A 17,866-nucleotide genomic window follows, 5' to 3' on the forward strand; every position below is an offset into this window, starting at 1 on the left:
TTAAGTGGCAAAGTCTTGTACTCCTACGCATGTATAGGACTACTATAAATAGTCCTCTAGTGTCTTGTTATTACTGCGGTTTTGGAACATCAGTTTTATGAATCCTAGAAAAATGAAATTCTCTTTTCTTCCTCTCATTTATTTGATTGCAGTAATAGGGCATACATTTATCTTAACACACCATTAATTAGTGATCCATATTACGTTCAAGTATGGATGCACAAAGTTGTTGATAATACAATACGTTATCAAGTATGGATGCACAAAGTTGTTGATAATACAATACGTTATCAGTATGGATAGCTCGATGCTACCAATTGATAAATTAGTGTTCGACGATGTTTATGCCAAGCTGTCGGGGATGATATCCACAAAGCCATATAATCAATTTCACAATTTATATTTCTGTTTTGAATTGAATTTGTGTTTTTGATTATATATGTGGATAGCAGTACTGACTCTGTTGCTTCTATTGATCAGGGTAGTAACACTATTAATGGAGGCAAGTTGTTCTACAAGTATTGCAAACTTGTACGAATGTTTTTGGGTAAGTGCGGGAAGGTGAGAACCGCGACTCCGTAAAATTTAATAATTTTCCGCTTATTATTTTTGTTATGGTACTTGCGGTTTAATACCGGCGAAGCGAGAAATTGTTGTATCCCTAGAGGATAACATAAATTTAATTTCTCTTGCTCTAAATAATCTCCAGAGATTTTGAAACAATTCCACCAGAAGCTGGAATTTCGTCTAGCATAGTATGGATGCAAAAGGCACGGTTCGCTAGCCCTTCGGTCCCAGAAGTGACCCGTTATAAAAGTGCTAGTCGTTCCTATTTGCGGTCCCTGAAGTGACCAAGTAGGAAACTTTTCCATAAAAGAGTGTATCCATTTGTACACTTGTAAATTAATATTTCATTGACTCTGAAGGTGACGAAGTTGGAGATTTATTGTTATTGTATTAGTACCATATGTGTTTTGATGTTTATCCTTTGTTTTAAGTTTTGTTTGTTTTCTTTGCTTATTTTTATAAGTAATGGATTCCCGAAGCAATCCATAAGACGTTGCCGACTCCAGAAGCATTCCAACATGTAATTTGTCTCTCCTATAATAATCCATAAAATAGACTCCAGAAGTGGTCTATCGAAATAGTTGGATTTCAGGAATTAGCCATGAATTTTTGGGTTCCCGAAGTAGCCCATGATTACGTAATGATTTTGTTAATGACTTATTAATGTCTGTCTCTCGTCTATCTGTGACAACGGATATGGATTCCTGAAGTGATCTATCCATTTTAAATAAACGATAGAGATATCTGTCTCAGAAACCGGAACAATAAACACAAATTTTTCGAAAAATTTCTGTAACCTTGTAGAGGCTTTGAGAAATGTGAAATACCATTTCGGGTTCGGTTAATATGATAGACGACTTCGGAAGAGCGTGTATCATTTTGGTGGTATAACAGTCATCTTTATTAACGCCTTATAATATTCCGGATTTCTGAAGAATCTGTTGAGCTTTTGAGAATATTTGGTGTTACCACCTTGAAACGACAAACGAGCATTTTTATGGAGTATTTTGTTGCTTCATTTGTTTTTGTGCCAGAAACACATCGTAAAGAAACATAAGGCTTTCTTTTATGGGGTGTGCCATAGGAGAATTCGAATAGTCGAGTTCCATGTTGTCATTAGCCAGAAGTTTAATGACCCTTGAATTATTCATGCTCAGGCATGATCAGTATGTACACCAAAGTTCTACCAAGATGAGTAGACGATTCAAAATGCTCATGGACATCCTTTACAGAATCTGAAGCTTCTATTAGATAAGGATGTAAATTGTGTTATTGGTCCCTGAGACAATTGGTTGTTAAATTGCATTAACATTAAAATTATGGTAACCCGTTGCTGAATCATCAACATTAATCCTAAGAAAGAATTCAAGGTGGCATTTGCAGGACTTATTCATCCTGCAATATGAACAATTATTTCAATACTTTAATGTATTGATAGATACATCTACTAGATGGTCTCTTGTTATATTAACACGTGATGTTAGATTTTGTCAAACTGTTTGTGCAAATCTTGTGGTTGCGTATCCATTTTGGACTTTCCAGCTAAGTCCATTTATTTTGGTGGTAAATTTATAGGCTTTTGATGCTTTTCCTTCAGTTGGTATTATATCGAGCATATAGTTAGCACATGTGCGCACTCGACATGGTCTAGTTGAGTTCTTTTCTTAAACATCTTTAGTTTATTGCTCGACCAACTATTTACCATCAATTATATCTTCGGAAGCAACCTTACAACTTACGTTTTTGTTCCATAACGTCACCTAGCTATATATGTTGGTTTCGATTCATAAGACATTTAAAACCATGTGTTGGTAATGTCTTATTGAATATGAGACTGTATTCCCGCCGTTAGGGGGGGAAGTAAGCCGTCAAAAAGGAACGACGTGAAATGTCTCATCTCTTGTCGAGCCTGCGGCTGTTTTTGGGATACTTATTGTGTGGTTTTAATTAACACCCAAAAACTATCATGAGCAGATTTGCCTTTGAAAATCAGGCAATTATGGAACCAGAAGTTTCCAGAAATGAGATAATAATGTTTCCGCCATGATCAGGAAAACTAAAATGCCACCAGAAGTTGGCATGGAAACCCGCCACCAGAAGTTTGGCAAGAGTAGGGTTGATAACCTTAAAGGTTCTCCCACTTTAGTCAGAGGGAGAAACGTCACCATAAAAGGATGGTGCAAATTATGATAACCTAAAAGGTTTTTCCGCCTTAACATGGGGAGAAAGACTACCACCTGAAGATGGCACGTATTATGTCGAAAAATTTAAGGACTTTTCCCTTGAAGTCATAAAGATGACAGACACCACCTAAAGGTTGCAGTAAGCAATGTCGACAATTCAACAGGTAATCTGATTAAGTATTTATCCTGATCAAACAAAGTTTGGCTGCCGCTAGATATTGGCGTGAAACTATCTCAGTTTGTTTTCTCGCCAAGATATTGGATGTAATTGAGGTGTTGGAGATTACACATGATTAAAACAGTTAACTGCAGTAGCTCTGGGAAAATATCGTTCGTCACTTGCTTGAGGATGCAGAAACAAGAAGTTGTCACAGCAGGTTAAATCATGCATCTCGCAATGACCAAGTCGTGTGTTAAAACACGCTTGAGGCCTGAATGAATGCCTCATATATGCCTCACAAAAGAGAATTCAATCGCTTTTATAATATGTAGTGCTCTTGAAAAGACTACAGATAGTTCTCGTAGAGACTATCGGAATATGATCCACATTCTCTAAGCTTATACCTCATTAAAATGGGGATATGATAATGCCCCTGAAGTGGCACTGGTACCAGTCTATGAAATTTTCATAAAGATGCATGCACTAGAGAATGTGTTAGATCGTATATGATTGACGATTACTATTTACAATAATGGTTATGTACCCCTCTGCAGAGGAACATCGACATCGTGATTGGTGGGCATATAGTCTATTCCCCTCAAATTAAGGTAGAGGATGGAATCTCTCCAAAAAGCGCAAAAGATCGGATCCGACTCACACTTTAAAAATCATGAGGCCTGAATATTACAGGTTGGTGTTTGAGAAAAAGCGCAGAGAGAGTACTATTATCGCTTTAAGCGCGATACAGGGTTTCCTGCTGAACCCCAGGATTGGTTCTGTAAAACTAAAGTATTCCCCTAATATTGATGCACTTTAGCGTGGTAGTCGTTCAAGGAATCTGATTGCATCTTGCTACGACTTATTATTGGTGATTATATTTGAATCTTTGAAGGATTCGATTTTCTGAATCAGGCAGCCACCTGACTTTGTGAACTATGTCAGGCTTGAAATCAAGTCATAATCACCAGTTAGAAATGGAGAATTTTGTGAACAATCCTTTGTGTGTTTTGAGTTGTTGAATAATGACTAAATTCCGGATAAGTTGATGATATCATCCTTGGCCTCTTAATGAGCACTTAATAGCGCTAAAATCCACGCTTGAACTAGATTTTTGAGATCTCGCTGAAATCGAAATATTTGCTCGACCTGAAGTTCAAGGACATGCTAGCATAATAAAACTTTCCTGTATATACTAGAGTATCTAGTTTTGATACTCGTAATACTTATCGTGCTTCTAAATTAGCACCATTATTGGGAAGTGATCGATCCATATGATACGTACGCTAAATTTATGGTCCAGGAGTACCATACATGGATAAAATGCATGCATTATCTTGTGTTTTCTAACTTTTATTTTGCAGGTTACACTTTTAGAGGCTGAAATTGATTCTACAGTGTTTATGAGTTTACAAAAGGTCTTTCATTGTTATGACTGAAGTTGAAACGGAAAAATAAATTTGGTGTGCAATGATGGAGGATTTAAATGCGAGGTGTACAATGGCGATTGTTCACCCGACGCAAAATCTGGCAGTCAATCCTCCATAAACTGAACTTAGTAAAGCAGTTTTTCTAAAGGCTGTAAAATGTCCACACCACCAACCGCTTTAAGAAGTCATGCTTCAGGGGGAGTAGACTCGTAGAATCATAGGCTGGACTTAACGCGTTGTACTCTTTTTCCTTCATCAAGGTTTTGTCCCCAGGGGTTTTTCTTGTCAAGGTTTTAACGAGGCAGCATATACGTGTTCAGCACCATTATCGAGTGGCGTCCATTGTACTCTTTTCCTTTGGTCTGGTTTTGTCCCACGTGGTTTTCCAGACAAGGTTTTTAACGAGGTAACATGCTATTCGACGTCGGCATTATTCTGAATTTTGGTGGTCAGGTTTTGTCCCAAGCGTTCAGGTTTTGTCCCCAAGTGGTTTTCCTGACGCAGACGTTCAGGTTTTGTCCCAAGTGGTTTTCCTAACGCAATTTTTTTATGGTGGAGGTATTTCTCGGCGCTAAGGTTTTGTCCCAAGTGGTTTTCCTGGTGCGGGCACCCACGTTTTCTTCCAAGTGGTTTTCCTGGTGCGGGTGTTCAGGTTTTGTCCTAAATGGTTTTCCTGATGCAACTTTGACAGAGGAAGCATCTCATGACGGTGACCAACCTCACTCTAAGTTCAGGTTTTTCCTAAATGGTTTTCCTGACACGATTTCGACGACGGGAGAAAATGTGCGACTAGCATCATCACTTTGAAGCTACCGATATTGTACTCTTCGAATGAATTTTGTCCCACTCCTAAAATACTGAAACAAGTTTGGCTACTGAATTTTTCTGGCAAGATTTTGATGAAATGACAATTCAAAACGGTGGTCATCCAAGGAGGAGTGTTATATAATGTCACCTTCTAATTGGCTGACCACCTCACGCCAAATACTGCCGCACACACTACTAATAAAGGGATGGAAAATGTGGGTAATGGTTATCATCCCATTAGAGGATAAGAATGTAATATGTTATTGATAGTTTGCCACCTGTTGTGTTAAGTGGCAAAGTCTTGTACTCCTACGCATGTATAGGACTACTGTAAATAGTCCTCTAGTGTCTTGTTATTACTGCGGTTTTGGAACATCAGTTTTATGAATCCTAGAGAAATGAAATTCTCTTTTCTTCCTCTCATTTATTTGATTGCAGTAATAGGGCATACATTTATCTTAACACACCATTAAATAGTGATCCATATTACGTTCAAGTATGGATGCACAAAGTTGTTGATAATACAATAAAGATTATTATTTCATCATAATTATTATGATCCTGATAGTTGGCCCAGTCAAATTGTCACTTTTTTCTTGTTGATTCAAAATAGTTAGCCAACTTCCCGTATCCAGTACATTTTGTCCGATAAAGTACGCGTTCCCACTTCAAACTTGCTACACTTCTTTTGATGGTTAGAACTAGAATTTGAACTACAACTTTAACGGATCATTCTGCAGAATCTGCACACATACATATAGCAGAAAGAATGATGTGGCGTAAAGCTACGTGGAATAGGGTGATCTGATCAGTACAGTTCTGTTGTTACAAACATCCCAAGAGCAAACATTATAACCCCTCCGTTTCAAAAGAATATGCTTGGCTTCTTTTTTTGAGTATGTTAAAAAATAGGCTTATTTCCTTTAATGGAAAATCAAATATTGTAATTTTACTCCTTTACCCATTATTAGAGACCACATTTCTATCTCTTAATAAATGTGCATGCCATTTCTCTCTTCTGTTTGTCTCTTTAAAATGTAAAGGAAACCACTTTTTCTTAAAAAATAATTTTGGAAAAAACATGAAAAAGTGGTTCAAATGATTGGTTTTCTTATTTTTTGTGCAAACTTAAACAAGCCTATATTTTTGAAACGGTGGGAGTAGGTAGTGTCATTCCTTTAAAACGATGGATGGACTATAAAGTTAGATCAAAGTAGACTACCCCATTTCCGGCCTAAGGTCTTTCCTTCATTCCTGCCGCCCAAAGAGTGGTCGGTAGTGGACACTACACATTGTGCAGTTTGTTGTGTAAGAAACAAACAAGACATGTATAGTTTAACGTGGAAGAAAAAACAAGGTACAACTGATAGTTAGTTGTTTGAAATAGAAAATAGAGCATACACGCTGACGGTTTACCGCGTGGAGTGAAAATCGAGCATACACAACATACAGTTTGCCATGTGGAGTAAAAACTGATCATACATGTCATACAATATGTCGTGTATGAAGAAAATCGCTAAAAATTATCTTGGACAACTAATAGTTTGTCGTATAGTCGTTGGCTCCTCCTTCCCACAGCAGCTTCCCTCTTTCATATGAACAAATATTATTTCATCATGAAGGAGTTAGCCTCCAAATGAGATTACCCATAGGTGATGCTTTAAGATCAACTGCAGTGATGCGACCAAAACCAAAGACCAAAGGCTAAAAAAAAAGATTAAATTTGGATTTAGTCTGTCGTGTAGCGTAGAGGGAGAAGAGTAAATTTGGTCGCGCGTTGATATAAAGTTCGCCTGGACATCGAGCGTTTGTAAAGTTTACGTCTGGAATCAGGCGTTGGTAAAGATAGCGCCTGAAATGGGGCGTTTGTAAATATTACGCTTGAAATCAGGCGTTAATAAAGATTACGCTCGGAGGAATTCAAACAGAAAATAAAAAAAAAAAAAAAAAAAAAAAAAAAAAGAAAAAAAAAAAAAAAGTAATGGGGCGGAGGTATAAAGCCCGCCCCATGTGATGGTGGTCTTAATTGTAAGCTTGGGGCGTAATGTATATCAACGCCCACTAAAGGCATTAAGTTTATCCCCCCTGGTAGTCAGGCGTAATGTATATCAACGCCCAGTGGGGCGTACATTTAACCTCCGCCCGTTCCAGGCGAATTCTTTACGAACGCCCCTACATCAGGCGTTAACTTTACAAACGCTCGATGAATTGCGGACATTATATTAACGCCCGTTGTGTAGGCGGACATTATATAAACGCCCGACTATATTTGGGTTTGGTCTTGGTCGCAGACCAAATTTGGTCTGGTTTTTAATCTTTGATCAAATTTTGATCGATAGTCTGTCCCACTACGCCTATACACTGGACCTAATATTTGGGTTTGGTCGTCCATTGTGGACGCTCTAAGTACATTAAGACATTATGACTAGTGGTTTCTACTGTTAGTAATAAGGTCAATACAAACAATGTATTTCATGCATGTATCAGTAAAATAGTATTATGTTCATGTTGGTTTATCATATATAAGCATAGATGGTTGAAAATATAGTATATAATAGTGATATTCTACAATTCAAATTTGAGTTAAATTTTTGGGACTTAAAATTCTAAAGGACTAATATATATATAAAAAGAGTAAGCAAAATAAAAACTCCATGCATTCAATAGTTTAAATATGATGTTTGGGATCATCAATCATCATTCAGACTGAGATTAGTAGATTTGGTTTCTTCCTTCTGAATCTGTTTTTAATCATTGATCTGTTTTGGTTTTGTTAGATTTCTTGTTGAGATCGGTAAAGAAGAATTCATTGATCAAAAAATAGAGGGTATAAAGATTATACCACCCTAGCAGATACAAACAAGAAAGGAAAAACAAAAATTTGGTAACAGACTACCAAATTACATGGGGTTGAAGTAAATGTTACACCAATCAGTCATGACAGAAGAAGAGGAGATGTTCTCAAAGTCTTTGATTGCCAAAGCCCAAGAGAAAAGACTGTAAATAGCTTTATTAGCCACAGCAGCAGCATTGCAGCTTTTACTAGAAAAGACTCTAGCATTTCTTTCTTCCCAAATGCTCCAAATGATGGCCACATGTAACAAATTCCACACTGTTAGAATTGCTGGACGATGCTGAGAGAGATGCTAAGATTGCAAAGATGGAATAATGTCCAGATGCATACAGAAAAACCACTTCAACTTAAGTAAAAATATACTCCAAATTTCTCTAGCAAAAGAACAGTGCAAGAGAATATGAGCACTAGATTCAGTGTTATTGCAGAAAACACAATCATGTGGTACATCAACTCCTCTATGTATTAGAACATCTCTTGTCGGCAAGTTGTTATGAGGAATGAGCCATAAAAAGAATCCAACACTTGGAGGGCATTTATGATTCCAGATAAATGTAAAAATAGAGCTGTTGTGAATAATACCTTCCTCCTATGTTATCCTGTCATAAAGAGATTTAACTGTGAAAACCATACTTTTAGTTGAAGACCAATATAACTCATCTTCCTGGTCAGTAGTGAGACTAAAAGTACAAAGATCAAAGATAAGAATCTGTAATTCTATTCTAGCAGCAACATTAAGTCCGGTAGGAGTTTGAAGATTCCAACTGATAGAAATACCATCTGAAATACACACTTCAACCACATTCAAGTGCTTAGCTCTAGACAAAGCATAAATGTTAGGATAACAAGTCTTAATAGGAGTGTCATATAACCAATTGTCATCCCAGAATCTTACTGAATTCCCATTGTTAACCTTGAATTTGACAGACTTCAAAATAAGAGACTTAAACTTCATTATTTCTCTCCAAACAGATCTCCCATAAGTGCATTTTGGTGTCTTTGAAATCCATTTTACTGCATCAAGGCCATATTTTTCTGCAACAGTCACTCTCCAAAGAGCTTTCTCCTGAGTGGCAAATCTCCAAATCCATTTAGATAAAAGAGCCTGATTTGTTTGCTTTAGACTCTTTTGCTTTAGAAAATCTAATCATTGCTACATCCTAAACTATGTTTTAAATTTTTTTTGTTGAAATTATATTCTTTTCATCTGTAGAACTTTTGCTGAATATTATAGAAAACTAACTATGTTTGATTTGCAACATATGTGCTCTCTCTGAGAAATTTAACCAGTCATGGGTTTGTAGCAGTTGTCCACTGTCACTTTTTTCTTTAGACATCTTTGTCTACTCCAACTTTTTGTTTAAAATGAGTAAGCTGTAGAGAATCATTTTGGTTGCAGCAGTTGTGTTATTGGCAATCATTCTAAGTTTTGTGATAAGTTTTACCTACTCAATATCAATTTCTTTTAGATCATGTTCCCAATCTAGTGAATTTTACATCATCTCAATCGATTTCTACAACCTAGTCTTCATGGCTCTGAACTGGATATAAGACGAAGAGGGTAACATGGAAAATTTTAGTGTCTATAGGGCGTAACGAATTCAAAAATTTGAATCCTTTTCTCCAAAATCAAAGCCATCCTTATGGAAGAAATTTCATCTATCTTAGATGGGGTCAAGGCGGTTTAGGAAAATTTTATCTAAATATATTAAGTGCAAATATTCGTAAAAGATTATGTATTTGACTATTTAGGAAAGTATATATTTGGTTACGTTCTTTGTTATACCTCTGAAATCCTAATTACCATAGAGCTCTTATTATGAACCATTAAAAGGTAGACTACAAGCATATCATAATCACTATGGGATCAATTTCTCAATCTCAATTAGTTACAATTACTAAGAAAAAACAAGGAATATCAATGAACAGAAGAGTTCCTATGCCTAATAGGAGAACCCTCAATACTGTTGAAGAAATCAATGTAGCGCCAACTAAGTGGTCTAACAGTCTTATTGGGAAAATAATTGAGAAGGATAAGTTGGATCTTAAGAAAATTAAGAAGGTTATCAGTTTATTATGGAGAACGTAAACTAAGTGGGAGACGAAAACAATGGGTACTAATTTATTCGTATCTATGTTTTCAAAAGATGATGATGCGATAAAGGTCATGAAACAAGCCCCATGGATTGTTGTGGGTTATTTGATGGTACTTCAAGAATATGATTCTACAAAAGATGTGTCAAGTATGATTTTACTTATCAAGTATTTTGTGTACAATTTAGAACCTATAAGACTAGATCATCTATATGATACAATGATTGACAGAATATGTGGGAAGATTGTTAGGAAGATGGAGGAAGATCCAGAAAATATACGGCCAAAAGTTGCTAATATAGAAACTTACATAAAAAAAACTACTGAAGAGAGGTACTTGGTTACTTACAGCATCTTTACAAGAGATTTATGTAATTTATCACTATGAGAAACAACATAAAATATTTTCCCATAATGTTTTGATATTCAACATGTTAGAGCATTGCTCGGTCGAACTCACAAGTGTTGCTATATCAAGATTTTTATCAAAACTATATCTTGATTTCTAGTATACAATTAGTCAAGTCTCGGTCTAGGATAGAGGTAGTTGAGAAGCGAACCAGTCATAATTTGTGTTCTACCGTTTGAAGACTAAGATCAACCGAAGATTTTGGAGACTTCATCAACAAAAGGTAAGTGAAGACTAAAGCTGCACGTGAGCCGGTACGGTCCGGTTTTATGTTGGAACCGGTACCTGTACATGGTGTTGACCGGTACCTCGTTTTGAGGACCTGTACATGTACCTGGAGTTATACATGTACATGTAAGACCGGTTCCGGGTTTTACCTACAAACGGTGTGTAAGTGTAACAGAGACCAATCCATCAGAAAAATAAAATAAAAAGCACATTGATGTACATGAGACCTAATTCAAGTGTTTTATCATTTCCTCTTATTACATATATTCCCATAAGGAGGAGAAGAAAAAAAACAGATCTAATTTAATAGCTAAAAGAGACCATCGGCAGTCAACATAATCCAAACTAGGGTTTTATATGTCATGGATTTGCTTTCCAGCAACAACGGTAACCCTACGAAGTAAGACCAATTAAAAAGAAGATGACTAATTAGATCTTGAAATTTGTCGGGAGAAACATCAGAAAATGAGATAAATCAAGTATAAGGAGGTTAGCAGTAAGTAATCACCTAAAAATTGAAACTATCTAGGGTTTGCAATTGTTTTGCAGCATCAACTCAATCTATCTATATCTTCTGTAATAACCCAAACATAGGAATTGAGATAGATAGCAGATAATAATTAAGGAGAAACCCCGAGTTTTAGTTTTACAGAGATTACAAGAGACTAGATCGGAGATGGCATGTAATTAAATATCCAATTACTTATTAGTTATTAATAACACAAAATTCATCAAACAAATCACCTTCAAAATCAGATTATTAATTTACCTTGACTTCTTGTTTTTATTCAATTGGTTGGTGAAGAAGAAGGTTGTGCACTGGTTGTTCTTCGGGCTTCAGTTGAAGAGGGTGGTGGTGAAGATGAAGTGAATCGATGGGATGGATTGGTTGTTCTTCAGACTTCAATTGATAGGAAGAATCAAGAAGAGAAACTAAATTAAAAAAAAAGTGACGTAGAGACTTAGTCGAAGATAAGACCAAGAATTAGATGGCTAGGATTAAATAATGATTCTTATATCAACAATTACTATTATTCGATTAATTGGTCCGGTACTGGCCGAGAATATGTGTAGAACCGATCCCTGTACCCACTCTCTACCTGTTATAACTTCCATTCATGTTCCCTGTACCCCATCAACCGGTTCCGGGAATTTCAGGACGGTTCCAAGCCGGTTTTTTGGGCACATGCCGATTCTTGTGCAGTCTTAGTGAAGACTGAATCACGTATTTCTCAAGTTATGTTCACCTATCCTTGATATGATTATCGCATAACTAATTAGACTAGCTTTCATAGACAAGAATTTCGAGTCGAGAACTAATTATTTAGTTTACTAATTCCTCGAAATATACTAACTAAGCTTAATGAACATTTAGTCATACTTGATCAAATTTCGGTAGAGAAAAATTTATTGTTCGGAACCAAATCATGATTCATGTTTATCATTCGAAAATATCATGGAATAGTGATATGTGTCATTGATGTTATTTAGGAATGTTTCGAATAGATTTAGAGAAATATATAACTACTATATTCGGAATACAAAACAGTGTTATCAGTGTTACAAACTGAGAAAACTGTTATATGTTTGAAGTCGTATTACATGTACTTGTACACGTAGCGGAGTAGCTATATATCGACTTTCAAATTTGTGTGATATGCGTATTCGTATGTACATCATGGGAAAATATGTTTGTTTCGTGATCCGGATACGTACGCATATTCGTATGCAAACCATTTTGAAACTGTGGTAAAGGAACCTGGTCAAAATAATCAAACCGGTATGCGAGCCAATACATTTCTATGTTCTAGAATCAGTTAGTACCCAAACCGGTACGTGAACAAAAAAAGTTCCGTGAACTTCGGAACCGGGAAAAGTCTTGAGTTTGCAAACCGGTATGTGAACTAAAAACGTTCTGTCAACTCCGGAACTTTGAGTTGCACCTAAGTTTGCAAACCGGTACATGAACGGTAATATATAATTCTGTCAACTCCGTAATTCAGTTATTGCTTATAAGTTTGCAAACCAGTCCGCGTACTGTGACTCAGCCGACTCACGTGCGATCCAAGTAATTGTACCTTGTACATTTACCAACTATCTCGATTATGATTGAATTTAAATTAAATTATTTATATGAACTGATTTGCATTTGATCAATTCTCTATTTAACAATAGACTCATTTGATCACATGATTGTGACTCAAGATTAATGTCTTAGTCAACAAGAAAGTGAGTGTTAAGCTTTTAAATTTCAAATCGGCTAGTTTCGGATAACCATGTTGAACATAGTCTTTATACACGGTTTGGTTACGATTTACCTAACCAGAGTGTATATCTTTTATATGTGAATAAGATTCAAATCTTTCATCTAATGGTGGATATTGTTTGCTTGGTTCCAAAACTATCTTAGCTTAAACCTAAAGCAACCTAGGCTTTGAAGTCTATATAATGGGAACTCTTGGAAACTGGGATCTTTGAATCCCGATACTACTTTTTGGCGTGTCGTACATGTATCTAGAGTCGTCCTCTCCAGAAACCTTTTTTGGGTTTAGCGAGTACAAAGACTTCATTGGAATTCGTGAAGCAAGGTCCAATTATCTTTTATCTTGATAACTCGAGTATCCTGATCTTGATTGTTTGTAGAGCTTGCTCCAATGATCAATATAGATAGTAATCATCAAAGTTCTCTTCGTCTCAGACTTTGTTGACTCCGCAAGTTTTATACTTGTGAGGTGAATAATAATCTAGGCTGCACTTCGGGTTCCATAAGTTTAGATTTGGGGATATCCAGACTTTTGTCAAGTTGCTATCGAATTCCATCACCTGGATTTATCGTTTGATCTGATCATCCCTTTGGATCGTACATCAGGAAATCAATCATAGACTTAATTCTTGATAGGAAAATTTGGTTTAAAGTCTTCAATTGAGTTGAAGAAACTTAGTTGGTGAGAGACCGTATAAAGAAATCAATTGCACAGAGTCTTGTTGGGATTCAAAAGGCGTAAGGAGCGCGACTGTACCTGAATCAATGAGAGATTGAGTTAGGGTTCAACTACATTCCAGAACGAAGTTAGTTGGTAGTAGGCTAGTGTATGTAGCGGCTTAATACAGTTTGGTGTTCAATCTGGACAAGGTCATGGGATTTTTCTGCATTTGCGGTTTCCTTGTTAACAAAATTTCTAGTATCTGAGTTATTTCTTTTTCCGTATTATATTGTTTATCTTTATAATTGAAATATCACATATTGTGCGTTGATCAATCACAGTAGATAGGTCCGACCTTGTTTGTTGGATAAGATTTGATTGATCCTTAGATATTGGTCTGTGGTACCGTCCATGAAATCTCTTTGTAGTTAGGTTCACGGATTCAATTCTGTAAACGTTCTAACAACAAGAGAGAGGGAGATATAACTCTAGACACTTTCCTTGATTGAGGTTGAACTCTTGGAATTGTGTTGAGTTAGTCCATACAGATTGCCTACGAAAAAGTTGGTGGTGCATCCTCAGTGTTTTTAATTGGTATCAGAGCATGCAAACACGTTAAGACCTAATAAGTTTGTGTTTGAAGTAGTCTGACTATATGGACAGAGACGAAATCTCTATTGAACATTGTACTAGTTTAAAAGAAACTGCTTTTTATGGATCTTGTAAAAGAGTCTGATTTGTCAAACTTTTCTAGAGACGAACATTGTGATTCCATAAACCAGTCCGATATTGATAAGTGGCATTCCTACTGTTCGACAGATGAGTCTGGCTCAGAAGTAGAACGAGAAGCATCCAAGGAGAGCTCTGAAATTTTCAAGCGTATAGAATTTCAGACTTCTAAGCTCTTTCGTCTGCGACATTAAGTCAATACCCTCATTGGTATTATTTCTAAATATGATTCTAAAACAAGGATGCCTCGTGAAGATAATTCCTTGGAGATCACGAGTAAGAACACTGCTCCACTTTGCGATATTGAATCCAAAGAAACTACCATGATGACAGTTTCTGAACAAGGCGATGAATTGGAAAAAATAAGAACATATTTTGTTCATGATATACTAACAAAATCGCAGTCAGAAACCAATAATCAAAGTACTACTTTGATAAGAGACAATCTTTTGAATTTGTCTGATCAAGATAAAATTGTGTTTCCGAGGATGAGAAATTTTATACAAATTTTTTTTGTTAAGACTACTTGTTCTGGTTTCATCGGAACTCAGAAAGTGTGCTTCTATTGCAACACTAAAGGACATGTTGAAAGGAAGTGTAAACTGAGATTGGAAAACTATAAGTTTGGCCGTATCCAAAACACCTTGAATTTAAATCTAAAAGATGTTACTGATATTCGAATGTCTAAACCGTTTGAGGTGAGACCACATTCAAGCAAATTTGCTTCCAAGAATGTCAGCACGTCATGGTCCACAACCCAAAAGGGTAGTATGCAAAATATGTTTAAGAAGAACTCTGTAAAACCATCACAAATATGGGTTCGAAAGGATACCTATATATCTTCAAGAAGGGTGGAAACTTTTGAAACAGCACAACAAGCTAATCTAAATTTGATCATTACAGGATACAAAGATCTTATCGACAGATTGTCCGCTTCAAGACAAGGAACTTCAGGTAAGGACTCTAATCATGTCTCTTATTTTGATGAAAGTAACTTTATGATCATTTTTCACGTTTCAAAAGAAAACAACAACATTATCCGGTGGTGAGTGTACAACTCACCCTTGTGCAAACTAGGCACAGGTCTTGGAACCTTATCCATGAAAAATCCTACTGGATAAGGATTACTGCGTGTCAGGTGTACTATTTGTCTCAAGTAGTACTTGTTTATGATAAGCAACAATCCCTTCATATTGCAATCTTTTCATGATAAGTTCAGTCAGATGTGAATGTTATGAGTTCTTGAGGTAAACCTCTTTGATTAAAATCTTCTCATAAGTATTAATTTTCTTGTGCCCTAAACTCACGTTTGTTGAGCTAAGAATACATAATCAAGGAAGAATATGTATCAAAATGGATAGTTGCAGTATTGATAAATTGTTGTGTGCTCCTTATAGTATTAAAAAAAAAGGAGATAAATTATTTTCTGCCCTCTAATTTTTGTTTCGAAACCCATTAAGATCAACTAGTCCCGAGCTACCAAAAGGTACACATACCTTTCATTTTTGACCATGCAAAACCGTAATATCCCAATCGGGTCACAAACCATCGTACATCCCGAAGAATATCTTTTCATTTATATACCAAACTTGTGATTGTGAAATTCTCATCCAAAGTTCCACAACCAAGCATGTCTCCTATGTCTCTAATTCTTGAAAGCATGGAGAGATATCTTAACCGCGATGGTGTTGAATCAAGAGGAAAGAAGAGAACGATGGTCGATGACGATGTTATTGATTCATATGAGATTCTGTTTGATGTGAATTGCTAATTTGATTATAATCATCAAGATGTTGAACGTGAAGAGATGATTTCTGCTGATGTTGTTTATGATTTTCTTAAACAATTTGAAGAAGCAAAACTAGAAATTGTTGAAACGCTAAAAAGTTTAGACATGGTGAAGACTGAGTTTAAAAAGGTTTATGATGACCTTGTTCTCATGAAATCTCATGTTCGTGAACTATTCAATGAGGATATTTTCTCTGAAGAGCTCGTGGATACAGTTGATGAAAAATTCAAGGGTCTCAATACCGATGAAGAGTCTGGAAAAATCTAATTTACTTTTGTTTTCTTCTATTTAGTTTTCTAGGAAACTTCTTTTTGAGGATTTTATTGTTGAGAAGGATAACTAAGGTTTGGTGTAGCAAAGATTGTGATTACACAAATCCATTTCCAACGTTTTTCATCTTGCATGTTTTTAGATTTATTTATTTAAAATTATAGAGTTGTTGGAAGATGAACTTGCAGCATGTAATCATTATTGATTTAATTATTGCAACACTTTTATAAAACATTTGTGCCTTTAAATTCTCGTGAATCGAGCTAATATTTCATATATGCTCAGAAGTTAAATCTATTATGTTTTTATAGACGGAAAATAGAAAAAACTCTTTGAGATTTTTCTCGCAGTATTGATCTTTTTGTGATCACAATTTTGTGTTTTGCTGCTTGACACACTCCGTAAGATTCTCTTATGGTGAGTAAAATCGAGTAAAATTGTCTAGTTGTTCGTAACTGGCCTTGAGATTAATTTATGTCGATAATATGGATACAAATCCTTTTGATTTGTTAATGTCCGCCAAAATCCTTCATTTTCACAAAAGTAAGGTCACTCATGTTGTTTCTCTTGGGAATGACATTTTATGGGAGAGAGTTCTTAAATAAACATGTGCTTAATTGCTATATCTTTGTGGGGAGTGTGGATGTGGAATTATAAAAGGGATGCTTGTATCTTTTTAATCTCCTAGTATGAGCGCTAATTATTTATTACTATGTGATAAATCATCTAAATAAGTTGATATGAGGAGTTGCATTTTAACTATGTTATTATGTAGTATCTCCATCTTCCTTAAACTTGAGATATCTTTTGGTTGTATTCATTATGATCCCGCGATTTTCGTACCTTTATTAATTTTATTGACAAAAAGGGGGAGAATCATTTAGTAGTTTCATACTACATACATATGATTTACGGATCGTTATGTAAGGGGGAGTGAATCATTTAAGCAATAGGTTTACCTATTATACAAAGGATGTAAGTATTGATTAAGGGGGAGAAACATATCACCGTAGTATTACTTCAGAGTTGAGATATAATTGAACTTTGGAGAGAAGATAATAATACTATGTTTCTGTATAACAGCAAATTGAAAACATTTTCAGAGTTGTTATCGCTATGGAATCAGTTCTTCAACAACAAAGATGCTAAGTTGAACACATTCAGAATCATTGAAACTTGGAACAAAGAAGAGTTCAAGGAGAGTTGAAGAAACCAAGGAACTCAAGGCATGATGGATCGAGGAGTTTTTCAAACTTTATTTTTGTTATCCATGTGTATTAAATAGTTTTATCACTAAAATTGAAAAAGGGGGAGATTGTTAGAGCATTTCTCGGTCGAACTCACTAGTGTTTCTATGTCAAGCTTGTTGTCAAATTTAGTTGTCAAAACTATATCTTGATTTCTAGTCTACAATTACTTAAGTCT

Source organism: Papaver somniferum, chromosome 9 (assembly GCF_003573695.1).
Source record: "Papaver somniferum cultivar HN1 chromosome 9, ASM357369v1, whole genome shotgun sequence".
In the NCBI taxonomy this organism is placed as follows: Eukaryota; Viridiplantae; Streptophyta; class Magnoliopsida; order Ranunculales; family Papaveraceae; genus Papaver; species Papaver somniferum.